Raw genomic sequence first — 18,743 nt, 5'->3', positions numbered from 1 at the left:
TGGCCGAAGGTGAGTGGAAAGTGAGTAGCAGTGGTGCAGAGGAGCTTACCCAGCTCATCCCGAAATATATACCGGACACCGGGTCCGAGCTTACCGGGATCTCTACGACCCAGTAAGGCATAACCGGAATCCCTGGAGAACTACAGGTCCCAGGTTCACCAGAGAGCTGATACGTAACAGAGCCAGGAGACACATAGGCCCCGTAAGCTGGGAGCGTGGACTCCAAGAGAAGGCCCTACCACAACATCAGCCGGTGCAGGACAGAGATAAAGTTAGGCATAGCTCCAGGCAGGTCAGAAACTTACTACAGAGGCAAGAAACAGGAGGCCCTACACCCGCTCAATGGGGAGGATCCTGATATACACCCTTCACCCTACAGTGCTCCGGGACGTGCCTGAATTTCCATCAGTAAAAGGTACTGAAGTGACTATCGTGTCTGTCCCTGTTCTTGCTCTGACCCGGCTGGGTCTCGCCTGTCCTGCATTCCCTCGCCGTACGCTGCCCTGAGGCCTAGCTCCACCTGTGGGGAGCTATACCATTGAGCTGCCTTATCACCGGCCTCAGTGGACTGCCGCAGCGCTGGTGATTCTCACCAGAATCCACAGGTGGCGTCATGAACTTTCATAAACTTAACAAACAATCCCCCTTTTTAAAGCTGACCCCAGGGTACGGGCCGACCACCGCGACTTCCCCAAGGCCAGGCAAAGGCCAGGGTACCGAGTCATCCCCATCCCCTGGGCTTGTCAGATGGCTACATGTGGCCTCCTGCTGTGTGTAGATGGTGCCGTGCGGCTTCCTGCTGTGTATAGATGGCTACATGTGGCCTCCTGCTGTGTGTAGATGGCGCCCTGCCGCCTACCGCTGCGTATAGATGGCGCCGTGCGGCCTCCCGCCGTGTATAGGTGGCGCCGTGCGGCCTCCCGCCGTGTATAGATGGCTACGTGTGCTCAATATTGAGTCATACAATTAATGTAAGGCTATGTGCCCACGATGCAGAAATGCTTCGGATTTTATTTGAGCGTTTCTGCATCTGCCTGGCAGAACAAAACGCATGCGGATTTTACATGCGTTTTTCATGCCAGGGACATGCAGATGTGAAGCGTTCTTCACTTGCAATTCCGCATGTGGGTTGACAAGCGATTTTAGCATCACTTGGAAAGTGCTTGACAACTTGGTCACACTATATAAATCCATGCAACTGGCATGGATTTATATAGTGTGACCGTAAAAGAATGGTAAAAAATAAAAAAGAAATATATAGTTTCCCTCTGATGGCCTGCCAACGTCAGCGGTCGCGTGACCCGTCACATGACTAAATGACGTCACGGCAGATCCTTTTCAGACCTTCGTGAGCTGCTGGCAAGCCAGGACGCATCGGATAAAGACACCGGGGGCCATCAGAAGGTAAGTATGATATTTATTTTTTATTTTATTCTTTTTTTTTTACAGGTACAATGGTACCCGGGTCTGGAGGAGAGTCTCCTCTTCTCCAAACCCGGGTACCATCCGCACATTGAAACGCATGGATTCTGCATGTACAGAGGCAGTGATGCGGATTACATGCGTTCCAATGCAAGTCAACGGCGGCGAAAACGCTGTGCTTCCGCAAAATAATTGGTAGTGCTGTGGTTTTTCCACAATGATAATCCGCAGCGGAAATTTCCACAGCATGTGCACAGCACATGCGGATTATCGTTGGGGAACATGGCAGACCTTCTACAAAGCGTTTTTTAAGCGTTTCTGCAGCAGAATTTCTTACAAAACGCATAGTGGGCACACAGCCTAAAAAAAATTATTATAATTAATATTGTGCCAAATTAATTTCACGTGAACTATCACATGATCTATCACAGGGGATCATGTGACATGTGATACATCAGGTGTGTGTGTGGGGGGGGGGCCCACGTCTTCTAAACTGCCCGGGGCCCTTGCTACTAAACTGCCCTCGCGCCCTCTCGCCCTCCGGTCACGCCCACCCACCTCACCTCTCTAGTCTGCTCTGCTGCTGCGATCTGGAAAGAAGAGGAGGAGCCCGTGCACTTGAAGTTCCCGCGGAGGCCCGGGCAGCACATCGCTGGCGGCGGCTCATCTCAGCAGGCAGCGCCGGTAATTGTGTCCTGTTGTGATGTGCCATTGCGCCGACACTGCCACCCGGGCCGTGGTGCCGGTGCATAATGCTGGCTGAGGAGCTGCTGCTTCTGCAGACAGTCTGCTCTGCAGCATAATTGATGATGGTCAGCAGTCAGCAGCTGCCGCCGGTACTGTGTTCTGTGCTGTGCACTGACAGTACAGCCAGCGGGCAGCAGTGCCAGCCGGACAGAGCCCAGACTGTCTGAGTCTCTGACTAGTCTCAGACTCTGAGGAATCTGACTAGTCTGTGACTGTTGTCACTGGTCAGACATGATGGCAGGCAGCAGCAGGGAGGGACACAGTGGGGTCTGAATCCCAGACATGGGCTGCATCAGGCGCTGCAGCATTGCATATGGGCCATATGCAATGCTGCTGCATGCTGCAGCCCAGTTCTGTGTGGGCCGCTCCCACCCCCCCCCCACCCCCATATACAATGCTGCAGCCCTGTGGTCTGTGTGGGCCGCTCCCATTCCCCCCACCCCCATATGCAATGCTGCAGCCCTGTGGTCTGTGTGGGCCGCTCCCATTCCCCCCCCACCCCCATATACAATGCTGCAGCCCTGTGGTCTGTGTGGGCCGCTCCCATCCCCCCCACCCCCATATGCAATGCTGCAGCCCTGTGGTCTGTGTGGGCCGCTCCCATCCCCCCCACCCCCATATGCAATGCTGCAGCCCTGTGGTCTGTGTGGGCCGCTCCCATCCCCCCCACCCCCATATGCAATGCTGCAGCCCTGTGGTCTGTGTAGGCCGCTCCCATCTCCCCCCACCCCAACCTTTTATATGTGCTACATGGAATGGGGGGGGGGAAGCTACATGAAACTTGAGGAAACGGCCGCGACGGGGGGGGGGAGATATTGGATGCGAGGGGGGCACGACGTGGTGGGGACATGACGGGGGGTGAAGGTGGGCGTGACCGGGGGGGGGCGACCACTGACAGTGCCTAGGGCAGCAGAAACTCCAAATAAGGCCCTGCTGGGGGGTATACATGAACATACTGTAAAACATTTTTTTTTTTACAGGCATCATAAACACCCTTTAAAAAATTTTTGTGGGTGTTGCATCACGGACCACGGTCACCCTGGTGATATGGTGGTGGAGGATGAGGAGGACAAGAGCATATAGCCAAAATCAGGAAGCGTATACCTATGTGTCGGTGTGAAGAGGTGCATGGGAATAGACCTCCCAAAAAAAGACACTGGATTTGAGTTTATGTTACGCTGCTATCATTCGGTGGTGTTGAGATGTCTGGCCCAATCCAGCCCTTGTTCATTTTTATAAGCGTCAGCCTGTCAGCATTATCAGTTGACAGGCGGATGCACTTATCAGTTATAATTCCACCAGCAGCACTAAAAACCCGCTCTGATAAAGCGCTGGCGGCAGGGCAGGCCAGGACCTCCAAGGCGTAGAGAGCCAGTTCATTCCACGTATCCAGCTTGGATACCCAATAATTATAAGGCACAGAGGACTCACAGAGGACGTTGGTACGGTCGGCAAGGTACTACCTCAGCATCTTCTCAAACTTTGCACTCCTTGTGATTGTACCCCATGCTTCAGGGCCTGTGCGATGGGAGGGTCTGAGAAAACTCTCCTTGAACTTTGACAGTGTTCCCCTGCCTCTGCTGGATTGAAGTTGTGTCTCTCTCGCCTGTACTCCTTGGTTGTCCAACGAACTGTGACCTCTGCCACCAGCGTTTTCAGATGGGAATTTTTTTAATAGTTCCGCAGCAAGGGCCTTCTGGTACAGCCCCATTTTTGTAGACCTGTCCGCCTCAGGAATAAGAGATATAAAGTTCTCCTTGTAGCGTGGGTCTAGAAGTGTCACCAACCAGTAATGACTGTCACCCAAAATTTTGAGAACGCGAGGGTCATGGGAAAGGCACCGTAACATAAACTCAGCCATGCGTGCCAGACTACTAACAGGCAAGACTTCCGTGTCCTCACCAAGAGGATGACAGACCATGCTATCCTCCTCCTCCTCTCTGTCCTCTGGCCATGCACGCTGAACAGACAGTATGACAGTTGTGCAGGTAGTACCATCTATAGCGCATGAAACTAGCTCCTGTTCTTCCTCCTCCTCTTCCTCATTATCACCCAATCCGTGTTGGGATGAGATGAGGCTGGGCTGTGTGTAATCACCCTGTATGGTTCCTTGCTCCATCTCATCGTGCTCCACCTGCATTGCATCCTCTTTGATTGTGAGCAGAAAGCATTTCAGAAGACAAAGAAGTGGGATGGTGATGATAATTATAGTGTCATCGCCGCTCACCATCTTGGTGGAGTCCTCAAAGTTTTGGAGGATGGTACATATGTCTGAAATCCATGTCCACTCCTGAGGTCTTATGTGTGGAGTCTGAACTGAATACCAACGGCCTTGTTGATGCTGGTACTCAACAACTGCCCTCTTTTGCTCACAAATCCTTCCCAACATCTGCAGTGTAGAGTTCCAATGCGTGGGGACATCACACCAGTCTATGAGCTGGTAGCTGCAAACGCTGCTGATACACGGCAAGGTGGTGGAAGCTGTAGGTGACTTTATAAAATGGGCTCAGAGGCGGCGTACTTTAACAAGCAGACCCGGCAGCTCTGGGTAGGTTTTGAGAAACCGCTGAATCACTAGGTTAAGCACATGGGCCAGGCATGGTACGTGTGTGAGCTCACCTCGCCTCAGAGCCGCCACCAGGCTCCGGCCATTGTCACACACGGCCATGCCTGGCTGTAGGTTCAGCGCTATGAGCCACAGATCTGCCTGCTCTTTCAGAGCTGTCCACAACTTTTCTTTAGGTTTGTCACCTAAGCATATTAGCTTCAGCACAGCCTGATGCCGCTTGGCCGAGGCGGTGCTTCCAGCTTGTGACTGATGTGGTCATTTTGGAGATGGAGGCTGAAGAGGAGGAGGAGGCTGAGGAGGATGAGGTGCAGGAGCTGTAGACTGTGAGTGTAGCCTTGATTGACCAAGGGCCCGCAATCCTTAGCGTCGGGAGGTCGTGTTCCGTCCCAAGATCTGACTGGGTCCTGGCTTACACTATGTTAACCCAGTGAGCCGTCAGAGAGATGTACCGTCCCTGCCCACAAGTACTTGTCCACGTGTCCGTGGTTAGGTGGACTTTCCTGGTAACTGCGTTGTTGAGGGCATGGCTAATGTTTTGGGACACGTGCTTGTGTAATGCGGGGACGGCAAAAGGGAAGAAATAGTGGCGGCTGGGGGCCAAGTACCGAGGGATGGTCGCCGCCATCAGGTTGCGGAATGCTTCCATCTCCACGAGCCTAAAAGGCAACATTTCGAGCGCAAGCAGTCGTAAAATGTGGGAATTTAGTAGTGTGGCCTGTGGGGCGTTGGCTGCGTATTTGCGCTTACGTTCCAAAGACTGATGCTGGCCTGGCAGGTGGTGCAAATGGCCTTTTTAGGGTTATCGGCAGAGTCTTTAAAAAACAACCAGACTCAGGAAGGCCTAACAGTTGTACTGGCAACTTCCTTTGTGTTGGTGTTACGGGGAACGGTTGCCTGCCTTCTGTCTGCGGCCACCATACTGCTTCTTCCTACCTGTTGGGGTGCTCTGCCTCCCTCCCCCTGTGTGCTGCTGTTCTCACTCTGCATGTCCTCCTGCCAGGTTGGGTCAGTTACTATATCATCCACCACCTCGTCTTCCACTTCCGCACCCTGGTCCTCCTCCTGACTTTCTGGCAATTGTGTCTCATCATCATCCACCTCCTGTGACACTTTCCCACTGTCGCCTTCATGTGACTGTGGCTGCTCAAATATTTGGGCATCGCTACATGTGATCTCCTCTTGCCCCGCTGCAAGTGGACTGGGCGAGATGCCCAAATCTATAAATCGAAAAGTGAACAGCTCTTCGGAGTGTCCAAGTGTGGGATCAGTTGTCTCCGGGCACTCGGCATGGTGGGAGGAAGGAGGATCAGGGTGAGGAATATGCAGTCCAGGCTCACGGCTACTGAGACTTGACCATGTGGAAGACAGGGTGGTGGTGGTGGCAAAGTGACTGGAAGCATTATCCGCTATCCAACCAACAACCTTTTGACAGTGCTCTGGGTTCAATAGTGGTGTGCTACGGTCCCCTAGGAATTGGGACAGGAAGGTTGGGCACCATCACCATCACTTCCAGTTCCCCGTCCCTTGCCACGTGCCTTGCCCATTTTAAATGGAGGACAATATCTTTCACGCTCACTACAAATGGCTGAATTTGGAGCGAAGTTGGAGCGAAGTTATATGTAATCCGTGTAACGGAGAAACCACAGTGTTAAATACCTGGCCTGTAGGTAACTATTTTTAACAGCAAACTGGTGTCAATTACTTCACTGACACACTGAAACAAATTTTTAATGGATGCCAGAAATGTCAGTATTTTCAGCGCAATTATATGTGATGGACAAACCACAGTTTTAAATAGCTGGATTTTTAGCGCTGTAATATGGAAAGGACCTGGCTGTATTCTGCAGTGCCAACAAGCAAATGGCGCAAAACAATGGTGTTCTCTGGATTGCTTTTTAAGCAAATAATGAGGATTAAGATGCCAAAAAAATTATTCCTGGCCCCTGAGACCTGGGCATATTTCTAGAAATATAACAGCAGCAGAAGGCAGAACTGGAATGGAGCCTCTTGTGCTATGTGCACTGCAGTCTGCTATATACACTGCTTGCCTGCCTAAATACTCTGCCTGCCTGATATCTCTGCAGATGGATTAGTCCTCAGAAGGACTGTTTGTTGAGATGGATATGTGTCTCTAATATAGTTTGGTACACCTACACTAACTAGAAACAAGCAAATCTCTCCCTAGCTCAGCAGCACCTCTCCCTACATTGTCTGATTCCGGAGTGACTGTGACGAGCATGGCGGCACCAGGTCTGATATAGACCTGATGACGCTGTGCGGCCAGCCAATCACTGTAATGCCACAATCAACATGGCTATGGCATTACAGTGAGTGGCAGGCAATCCTACATATTCATTGGCTCTGTAAAGAGCGCCAAACATACAGGGAGGAGACCCGAGCTCCCGCTGAGCAACCCCGTAAATACTCGGTGAGCGTCGAGCATCTCGAGCAGTGAGATGCTCGGGCGAGCACCGAGCAGTAGCGAGCATGCTCGCTCATCACTATTAGGGAGCTATAAGGGTTAAAAGTTGACCAGCGATTTCTCATTTTTACACATAAAATTTTGCAAAACCATTTTTTTAGGGACCACATCACATTTGAAGTGACTTTGAGGGGCCTTTATGACAGAAAATATCCAAAAGTGACACCATTCTAAAACCTGCACCCCTCATGGTGCTCAAAACCACATTCAAGAAGTTTATTAACCCTTCAAATGCTTCACAGGATTTTTTGGAATGGGGAAGAAAAAAATGAACATTTAACTTTTTTCACAAAAATGTTACTTTAAACCCAATTTTTTTTATTTTTTTCAGGGGTAACAGGAAAAAATGGACCCCAAAATTTATTTTACAATTTCCCCTGAGCATGCAGACACCCCATATGTGGGGAAAAAACACTGTTTTGGCGCATGGCAGGGCTTAGAAGGGAAGGAGCACCATTTGACTTTTTGAATGTAAAATCTGCTTGAATAATTAGCGGACGCCATGTTGCATTTGGAGAGTCCCTGATGTGCCTAAACAATAGAAACCCCCCTCAAGTGACACCATTTTGGAAACTAGACCCCTCAGGGAACTTATCTAGATGTGTGGTGAGCACCTTGAAACCCCAGGTGCTTCACGTAAGTTTATAACATAGAGCCGTGAAAATAAAATTTTCACATTTTTCTCACAAAAATGTTTTTCAGCCCCCAGTTTTACATTTTCATAGGGGTAACAAGAGAAATTGCACCAAGCAGTTTGTTGTGCCATCTCTCCTGAGTAAGCTGATACCCCATATGTGGGGGAAAACTACTGCTTGGGCGTATGGCAGGGTTTGGAAGGGAAGGAGTGCCATTTGACTTTTTGAATGTAAAATTTGCTTGAATAATTAGCGGATGTGCCCCTGATGTGCCTAAACAGTGGAAACCCCCCACAAGTGACACCATTTTGTAAACTAGACTCCTCAGAGAACTTATCTAGATGTGTGGTGAGCACCATTAACCCCCAGGTTCTTCACAAAAGTTTATAACATGGAGCCGTGAAAATAACAAAATCTTTTTACAAAAAAAAGATCTTTTAGCCCCAAATTTTTTATTTTCACAAGGGTAAGAGGCAGTGGCATACCACCAATGGCGGCAGACCACGCAACTGCTATGGGGCCCGTGGCCGGAGGGGGCCCGTGAGCCGGGAGGGCCCCAAACAGCGTGGGAACGAGGAGGATAGGTGAGTAGGAGGTTGCAACAGTGGAGGAGCGGAGCACACACCGTAGCCGCTGCTGCAGCTACCACGTGTGCCCGCTGCTAAAGGTACATGAATATTCCCTCTTCTCCACTCCCATGGGCGTGGAGCTGCTGCAGACAGGACTCAGCACTGGAGCAGAGGTGAGGAAGGAAGGTGAGTATAAGTCTTTATTGTTTTGTGTGCAGTGATTGGGGGATGAGGGGGCCACACATGCCAGGATACTTGGATTGAGGAAGCCACACATGCCAGGATTGGGGGATTGAGGAGGCCACACATGCCAGGATTGGGGGATTGAGGAGGCCACACATACCAGGAATGGGGGATTGAGGAGGCCACACATGCCAGGATTGGGGGATTGAGGAGGCCACACATACCAGGAATGGGGGATTGAGGAGGCCACACATACCAGGAATGGGGGATTGAGGAGGCCTCACATACCAGGAATGGGGGATTGAGGAGGCCTCACATACCAGGATTTGGGGATTGAGGAGGCCACACTTACCAGGACTTGGGGATTGAGGAGGCCACACTTACCAGGATTTGGGGATTGAGGAGGCCACACATACCAGGATTGAGGGGTTGAGGAGGCCACACATACCAGGATTGAGGGGTTGAGGAGGCCACACATACCAGGATTTGGGGATTGAGGAGGCCACACATACCAGTATTGGGGGATTGAGGAGGCTACACATATCAGGGATTGTGGAATTGAGGGGGCCACACATGCCAGGGATTGTGGGATTGAGGGGGCCACACATACCAGGATTGAGGGGTTGAGGAGGCCACACATACCAGGATTGAGGGGTTGAGGAGGCCACATACCAGGATTGAGGGGTTGAGGAGGCCACACATACCAGGGATTGTGGGATTGAGGGGGCCACACATGCCAGGGATGGTGGGATTGAAGGGGCCACACATACCAGGGATTGGGGGATTGAGGAGGCTACACATACCAGGGATTTTGGGGGCCACACATACCAGGGATTGTGGGATTGAGGGGGCCACACATACGAGGATGGGGAAATTTATCAGTAGCTGCTGCATTTCCCACCCTAGGCTTATACTCAAGTCAATAGGTTTTCCCATTTTTATGTGCTAAAATTACGGGCTTCGGCTTATATTCGGGTCGGCTTATTTAAAATATACGGTATTTTAAAATCAGTAAGTACGTGGTGCCCATAATACTGCAGGACTGTGGGGTGCATTATACTATATGGGGGCTGCATTTTACCCTATGGGGTATGTAATATACTGTATGGAGGACTATGGGGAGTGCATTATATTCTATGGAGGACCATGGGACATTCATTATACTATATGGAGGATTATGGGGGCGCATTATTCTATATGGAGGTTTATGGGGGAGCATTATACTATATGGAGGATTATGGGGGCGCATTATACTATATGGAAGATTATTGATGGTGCATTATACTATATGGAAGGCTATGTGGGGCCATTATAATATTTTGAGGGCTATGTGGGGGGCCATTATACTGTATGAAAGCAATTATACAGTGTGAAGGTTTGTGTGGGGTCATTATACTGTTTGGAGGGCTGTGTGGGGGCCATTATACTGTTTGGAGGGCTGTGTGGGGGCCATGAGAGTGTATGGAGGGCTCTGTGGGGTTCACAGTTGGGGGATTATACTATGTTAGGGTCACCATACTTTGCCGTGGGAGTTGAAGTGGGGTACAATAGGGTCATTATACTGTGCATGTGGAGGCTAATGTGGAGGAATGCACCATAGGAGTATCATACTGTTTGGGGGGGCACTTTTGTTGGCATCATACTTTATGGGGGCAATGAAGGAGGAATCTACGACTTCAGAAGGAGGTAAATTACTATGTAAAGGCTGGAAAGTTATGAGAGCTGCTCTTCTGTGACACAGACAAATATTTATTTTTTGTAGGGGGGGCCCCAATTAGAGCTTCTGCTATGGGGCCCCATGATTTCTATGTACGCCCCTGGTAAGAGGAGAAAATGGAACCTAAAAACTGTTGTTCAATTTCTCCTGAGTACATCAATACCTCATATGTGGGGAAAATACACTGTTTGGGCGCACATCAAGGTTCAGAAGGGAAGGAGCACTGTGTGGCTGGAATCAAGAGCCGACGCCATGTCGCATGTCGGGAGCCCCTGATGTGCCTAAATAGTAGAAACCCCCAAAGTTTTGGAAACTAGACCCTTCAAGGATTTTATCAAGGGATATAGTGTACATTTTTAACCCAGAGGTACGACAGAATTTGATAACATTAGGTCATCATATTGAATAAGTTGTCATTAGTCTTGAGCGCAAGTGTTCGCTACTTGAGTTTGCATCGGGTACTCGGGTATGCACCATGTATCACGGGTGCTCGAGTGACATGCTCGAGTCCCTGCCCCGCATGTTTCCTGGTTGTTAAGACACCCAAAAAAACATGCGGGGGATCGCTTGTGCATGGCAGGCGATCTCAGCAACGTTTTGTTGGGCCGCGAAGCATATGGGTCAGAGACTCGAGCATGTCACTCGAACACCCACGATACTCAGTGCATACCCGATGCAAACTCAAGTAGCGAGCACTCGGCTCAACACTGGTTGCTATATAGTCATCATTTTTTTCTTTAGTTTTGAAAAAATCCCAACCCTAACCCCAATACAACCCCAACCCTAGCCCAACCCTAACTCTAGCCCAACCCTAACTCTAGCCCAACCCTAACCCCAACCCTAATACAACCCTAACCCTAGAGTTTAATTTTTTACACCGTTCCTCGTGTGGTATAAGTGATTAGATGGCTTTATTTTTCGGATCGGTGCGATTACAGTGATACCAGATTCATATTGGGATTTTATGATTGACAGCTGTCACACACTAAAAGACGCTTTTTTTTTGCAAAGACTAGTTTTTGCATCACCATATTTTGAGAGCTATCATTTTTCCATATTTTGGCCAACAAAGTCATGTGATGGCTTGTTTTCTGCGGGACAAGTTGACGTTTTTATTGGTACCATTTTCAGTCATGTGTCATTTTTTGATCTCTTTCTATTCCGATTTTTGCAAGGCAGAATAAACAAAAGCCAGCAATTCTGTAATTATTTTTATGGGGGTTTTTTTATGCCGCTCCACGTGTGGTAAAATTGATAAGGCAGCTTTATTCTTCGGGTCTAACGTTTACAGTGGTACCACATTTATATAGTTTTTTTATGTTTTGGCCCTTTTACACAATAAAAACTATTTTCTAGAAAAAATTAATTTTTTTGTATCGCTTTATTCTGAGAGCTATAACTTTTTTATTTTTCGGATGGAGCTGTATGGCACCTTGATTTTTTGCGGGACAAGATGATGTTTTCAGTGGTACCATTTTTATTAATATTCATCTTTTTGATCGCGAGTTATTCCTTTTTTTGTTTGGCGGTACGATGATAAAGCATTGTTTTTTGCTTTGTTTTTTATTTTTATTTTTTACCGTGTTCACTAAAGGGGATAACTAGTGGGACAGTTTTATAGGTCAGGTCGTTCCGGACGCGGCGATACCAAATATGTGTACTTTTATTGTTTGGGGTTTTTTTTTCAGAACAAATAAATATTATGGGTTCAATATATTTTTATTTTGTGGAGATTATTTTTTTAATTTTTTTTTAATATATTTAAAAAAAAAAAAAAAAAGATTTTCTTTTTCACTTTACTACACTTTTTTTTTACTTATACACATTGTCCCACTATGGGACTTTCACTTTTTGCAGCCTGGTCGGCTGTATAGCATAGAGACCAGCTTGTCAGCGCAGCACACAGGGTTGACATTACTTTGGTCATGCACTGCGCTGTCTCCTGGTGACCCAGATGTTGTCATGACGACATCGGGTCATCATGACAACATCCGGAAGCCGCTGCAGACATCACTGGATGCCGGGAGAGAAGGTGAGTATCACATTTACCTCGCCCTTGCCCCCGCAATGCTGCAATCGACATTGCGGGGGTTAATGTGCCGGGAGAGGTGCGGGACCGCTCCTTGCACATAGTACTGGGTGTCAGCTGTGACGATCAGCTGACACCCGGCGGCGATCGCCCCACACCGCTTGTGTGCGGGCGCGATTGCATTATGCATAATAGTACGTAGCTGGTCCATAAGTCCCAGGGCGCAGCTACGTACTATTACTGACGTTGTCGGAAAGGGGTTAAACATATTCAAATAAAAATTGGATTTTAAGGGTCTCATGTATGCACTTTTGTATCCCTTATGATTTATCTTCCTACTTATGAAAAAAAACAATTTTATAGGCTCAAATAATCTGCTCATCGGGCATAATAGTTTACACGATTTACGCTGTAGTAAAATGTGGCAGACATGCGACTCATTTGGCGCATATCTGACTGTTCTTACTATAGGAAGTGGAAATCTATGACTGCTATCAACTTGTGTTGATATGCAAAACTATTTTATTCAATTTCTGAGACATTAAATAATGTCAAAATGATATTGACCCCACTCTATCAAGCTTAAACAGAATCTGTAGGATCTTTCCTCCTAAGCCATCCATACAGGCATGTAGGTCATAGGTGGCCAAATAAAATTTTATCTTGATGTCTGTGATCTGATGTTTTATTCCAGAGAAATCCACATTTTTCTTATATGTAAATGAGCTGTGAGACATGCAATGGCTGCTCTCGGCTCTCCTGATCTCACTAGGTGTATATATTATGTTATAAGGGCAGGTTCACACGAACGTATAAAAAAAACATTCAGAGTTTCATCCAGAAAAGTTGGACAATTTTCACTTTCACTTGTTATCTGTGTGCACTGTGCACTCCGTTTACAATCTGTTTTTACAGCAGCAGCTATTACTAACTTACAAGACCATTTACAGTTTCCTACGTTATAGAATTGCAATGTATTCATAAAAAAAACGGATACTATACTGTGGCTCCGTATGGCATCCGAATTTTTTTTTCTTTTACACACCCATAAACTTGAATGAGTCTCATCCAATGTATGGAAGAAACTAGTGCATGTTGCAATTTTTTTTTTGAAATGCAGATTCAGTCAGTGAAAAGAAAATAAAAAAAATCACTCATCTGTATTGCCCCATTGACTAACATTGGTCCGAGTGCTGTCCGTTTTTTCACAGACATCACTCTGACCGAAACTATGGTTGTATGAACAAACTCTAACTGACACATCTGCAGGTTCCTCTCAGCTTCAGCTTCCATCTCACAGGCAGACAGCGTTGCTAGCTAGTCTCAGCCCACATCATTGAGGGAGTGAACCACGTCACCAGTAATTAACTACACAGCAGTATATACTTAATAAAATTACATCACACTACTTAATAGAGCCTGGTCTTTTTATTAGCCACGCCTCCTGACGAAGCCCAGCGGGTGAAACGCGCGTCGAGGTGAAACAGGTGCTTTGTTGTGCTGGTCCCAGCAATTGATCTATTTTGAAACATGACTTCAGGTACCTGATATTTCTAAATAGCACTATTGGCACTTTATCTCCTATGCTATAATCGGCAGGCTTTATAGCTTTTACAATGGTTATCACACACCTCTGAATCCATGGTTTAAAGCTGTACATATAACCATTGAGCTTATGTCAATGCACTTTTTGCTCTTAGTTAACAGGATTTGATCTTGTTACTATCCTTACTGGACTAGCTAACACTAACTAAATTAATTATTTGGACTAATCCAGTTAGCCTTATTTGCATGATTTTCAAGTATATCAATACTGGACTGCTGATTTATCCAACTATACTGACAGCATTTATAGGATATTGATGCCTTCTTCTAGATGCATGCAGTAATAATACTAAATATATCTCTTTTACTGCAAACTAGTGCCTTTTGTGATGTTTTGAACTAATGAAAATATCTACCTTTGACCCTACTAATCAGTTTCTGCATTATAATTTTTGCTGGGGACTGGTTAGGTTAAATCTCAGCTGGGTAACCTGTGGCCTCAATAAATGTCTTTTAATGGACTTTCTACCAAATATAAAATTATGCTATTATTGTGTTTAATACAGGAACTTTTTGATACTCATAATACGTTTCCTTATCTTTGTTTAGGTTGATAATTTTGGGATTATTATGGTGGATATCTTTTCCACATGATACATAGATTAATGAATTGATTTTCCTGTTTTGGTCTGTTATTCGTTTATAGGATTTAGTGGGAGAAAAAAATATTATATGAGGAATTCTTAGGTTGTTAGAGTTGCAATATTGTTGCAATACAGCAGAGCTGTGAGAGCTGCAGCAAATGTGTTTGTAAACTGACCAAGTTCAGTTCTACTTTAATGCCCTAACATGTCTCACACTGGTAATGTAGCACCCTGAGGATTCGGCTGCTACAGGGGTATTACACCTCAAGCCAGAGGTGTGGTATTCCACTCCCGGGTAAGGATGGAGTGTGGAACTGAGCTAGTAGGCTGCATGCACTACATACATCCCATTTCCGGGGGACAGATCAACGGTACTCCCACCAGTTTATGTGCAGGTACGACAGCGTCTGTCCCTGGCTGGAGTGGGAGGGGGGTGGAACATCCCAGTAGTGTAGGGGCAGATAGGGGAAGTAGTCTGGGTAAAGATAGGAGCTCATTGGGTGCTGGTCACCTGAGCTCACACATAGAGGGAGTATATAAGGTGGGCACCATCTTAGGACAGGGTCAGAGTTTAGCCTGAGGAGCAGAGCAGAGGAGCTCAGCCAGGAGGGCTGACAGGGAGCTGTGGCTCCGGCTGGGCCCAGCTCCAGAGCAAGGCCTGCAGAGAGAGAGAGAGAGGAGTGAGAAGGACCCAGAGAGGACACAAGAAGGAACCCCAAGATCCCAGAATAAGGACAGAAGGGTGAGGGGTTGGCGAACAAGGGTACCGGAGCCCAAGCTGGCAGAGGCCAAAACGAACCTTAACCAGGAACCGGAGGTTGTGGGCAGGATCTGCCACGACCCTCACCAAATCCACTAGAAAGGCACACCGAGCATAGGGTCAGGGAGCCCAGAGGAGGCTTGACCACCAAGAGACCCGAGGGAGCCGGCCAAAAGTGGATCCCTGGTGGGAACGGCCAGAGGAAGGGAGAGTCAGAAAGGAGCTCAGGACCACGCTCCAGAATTGCCTGGGGGTTAGCCGAGTCCAGGACCTGGTGGACGCAGCACGGCTCGGGTGGTCACTCAAGGCCAGAGTGACCAAAAGAACACCAGTAAGTAAAAGCCCTGAACTGCATCTCCTGACTCTGAGTCTTCCCTTCTGCATCTTCACAACCCCCATCATCTACACCTTCTGCCCTGAGGCCATACCCCTCCCGTTGGGGGTTATACCATCACTGCTGCACATATACCACCGGCCTCAGCGGACTGCTCTGCAGCGGCGGCGTCAAAGCCGCACTCAACGGGTGGCGTAGTCGACAATCAAGTTAACATCTACTGCCATAGACTGCCACTTAGTTTGACACCCTGGGCACGGACCGGGTCACCGCCACAAGGACTACTATCCCCTACCCAGATCCGGCTCCGGGTATCCCCCACAGCACTGGCCCAGGGGGCGCGTCAGTAACACCCTCCTTTATTTAACATAAGCTCTGGAGCCACTGGCCCATAGTCCTGAACAGCTCATTTACATATGACCTAAATGGCCAAATAGATAGCTTAGGAGGATTGTTCCTACTGACAGATTCCCTTTAATCTCACTCACTGGAGTAAAAGTTTGCAAATTTTAGGGCAAAAATGACATGCACAAAAAATTGACAATTTTTATAGCACATTAACAGCTCAAAGGCAGTGATAAATGGCTTGTACAGTGTTTTAAATGTGTAATAGTGAAGAGCGAGCACTAAAATGCTCGGGTACTCGTTGCTCGGGTTGAGCAAATTGGAATACTCGGGTGCTCGACCCGAGCAACGAGCCCAATATAAGTCTATGGGAAACTCGAGCATTTTTCAGGCGGCGTTGTCAGAGTATTACTGTTAGAACCCTCCGGTTTGTTTTTTCCATCTTGTGTTTTGCAGTCACGTGACCATCTGCCTTTATATTCCAGCTCCACCCTTTTGGCTGTGCTGGACTTCAGTGTCTAACTGTTTCTTTAGCCAGGTGCTTCTGTGCCTTTCTCTGTCAGTTCGCTTGGTCCTTCTGGGACCTCTAGTACTTTTTAGTCAGTTTGTCTTTTTGTGTTCTGCAACTACTTTTCTGTTTAGGAGGTGTCCCATTTTTGTCCCAGTCATTAGTTCTTTTAGGGACCCCTTCCTCAATGCTATAGGTCTTCGTTCAGACTAGCCGAGTACTAAGGCGGGTCTGTTCGCTAGGAACAGGCTGCCCGCTACATCGTAGGGATTCAGCTTAGTCTTACTGTAGGGACAGCTTTCCCCTATCTTTCCTTAGTACTTGTTGCAGATCATAACAATTATGCCACTTTTACGGATTCACAATAAAACATACAAAAACAAAACCAAAATGGATTTTCCTGGGAAATATATTACGGAACATCTTTTCCAGGGTAATGACTTGTATATAAGGCAAAATAAATAACCAAAACCAAAAATACTCCTCCACACCTTGGGCTATGTTCACACATAGCGTTTTTTATGCGTTTTTGCACTTTTGCATTGTTTTCAACAAAGACAAATGCATTCACTAGGAAATGTCATTTTAACATTTTACAACCTTATCTGGCCATGTGGTGTGTGACACATCATCAGACACATGCATACAGTGCTGAAAAGACATGGGAGCAGCATGGGGGAAGACCTCTGGAAGCATTTCTGACTCCCAGGTCACTACCTAAAAGTGTGCCCATCATAAGTGATCCTTGGCGCATGCGAAGATGCCTCCCACCATGCACCTGTCGTTGCAGACTTGAAACAATCACCATCCACGTCCTTGTCCCAGTGCAGAGTTCAGTTGTCCCTACCCCATTCCTCGGAATGCAAGCGCAAGTATGCAGCCAGCCACCCACCCACCCACAGGCTGCAATACTATACTGCCAAATTTTTGACAGCTGCTTGCACTTGAAATGTGGCCTTTTAGGCTCGTGGAGGCGGAAGCTTTTCATAACCTCATGCTGGCGGCGGCCGGGTGTCCATACTTGGTCCCCAGCCGCCACTATTTCTCCCGGTATCGTCTCCGCCTTTCACAAGCACGGGTCCCACAACATTACCCGTGCCCTCCCCAGTGCACTTACTGGGAAGGACCGCCTAACCACAAACACGTGGACAGGTGAATCTGGCCAGGGACGGTACGGAGCCAGTCCACAGCTTTTTTTGTTGAGAGTTGTATTTAGCTCGGTGAAAGGACTGGCATAGAGGGAAACCGTATCTACTCTGGGTGTCATTTCTCCCAGGAAGTCCTCTAATGCAGCTTGTTGCAGAAGCAATGGCAGCCTGTCCAACATCAACTCGCACTTGTCGGTGGTGCTTTGACACACAAACATCTTTCTTTGCGCATTTAATTTCATGAATACAGAGTTGGACAGTGGCCTGATCTGCAATGCGGTTTAAGAAATAACATGCATAAGCATGTCCGATCCACAATAAAAAAGCAGCCATAGAGTGTCCGGGAACCTTCCCCCACACTTTTCTTAGCCAGGGCTGCTTTTCGGCAGGGTTGGACGGGCCCACCAGAGAACCGAAGACTCCTCCGGTGGGCCCTGGCTTCTCCTTCAGGAGGGTTGATAGTGCCGAGATGAGGCCATAATGATGATTGAGGCCACCATCTGCTTAGTTTTCTGTTACTTGGAATGCAAGCACAAGTATGCAGCCAGCCACCCACCCACCCACAGGCCGCAACACTAAACTGCCAGATTTCTGGGCAGCTGCTTGCACTTGCTCGTGGAGACGGAAGCTGTCCACAATCTTATGGCGGCAGCGACTGGATATCCTTACTCGGTCCCCAGCCGCCATTATTTTTCTCAGTATCGTCTCCGCCTTCCACAAGCGCGGGTCCCACAACATTACCCGTGCCCTCCCCAGTGCACTTACTGGGAAGGACCGCCTACCCACAAACACGTGGTCAGGTGAATGTGGCCAGGGCCTGTACGGAGCCAGTCCACAGGTTTTTTGCTGAGAGTTGTATTTAGCTCGGTGAAAGGACTGGCATAGAGGGAAACCGTATCTACTCCGGCTGTCATTTCTCCTCCACCAGGTTCTGCCCATTGTCACACACGACCATGCCTGGCTGTATGTTCAGCGGTGAGAGCCACAGATCAGGCTGCTGTGTTACAGCTTTCAACAACTCTGCAGCACTGGGCAGTTTGTCAATTAAGCATTAAGCATGTTATCTTCAGCACAGCCTGTTGCCGCTTGGCCAAGGCAGTGCTGCA

The sequence above is a fragment of the Phyllobates terribilis genome, unplaced genomic scaffold (assembly GCF_046119375.1).
Source record: "Phyllobates terribilis strain yellow unplaced genomic scaffold, ASM4611937v1 Scaffold_2__4_contigs__length_985480577, whole genome shotgun sequence".
Lineage (NCBI taxonomy): Eukaryota > Metazoa > Chordata > Amphibia > Anura > Dendrobatidae > Phyllobates > Phyllobates terribilis.
This window is presented reverse-complemented; position numbering follows the sequence as displayed.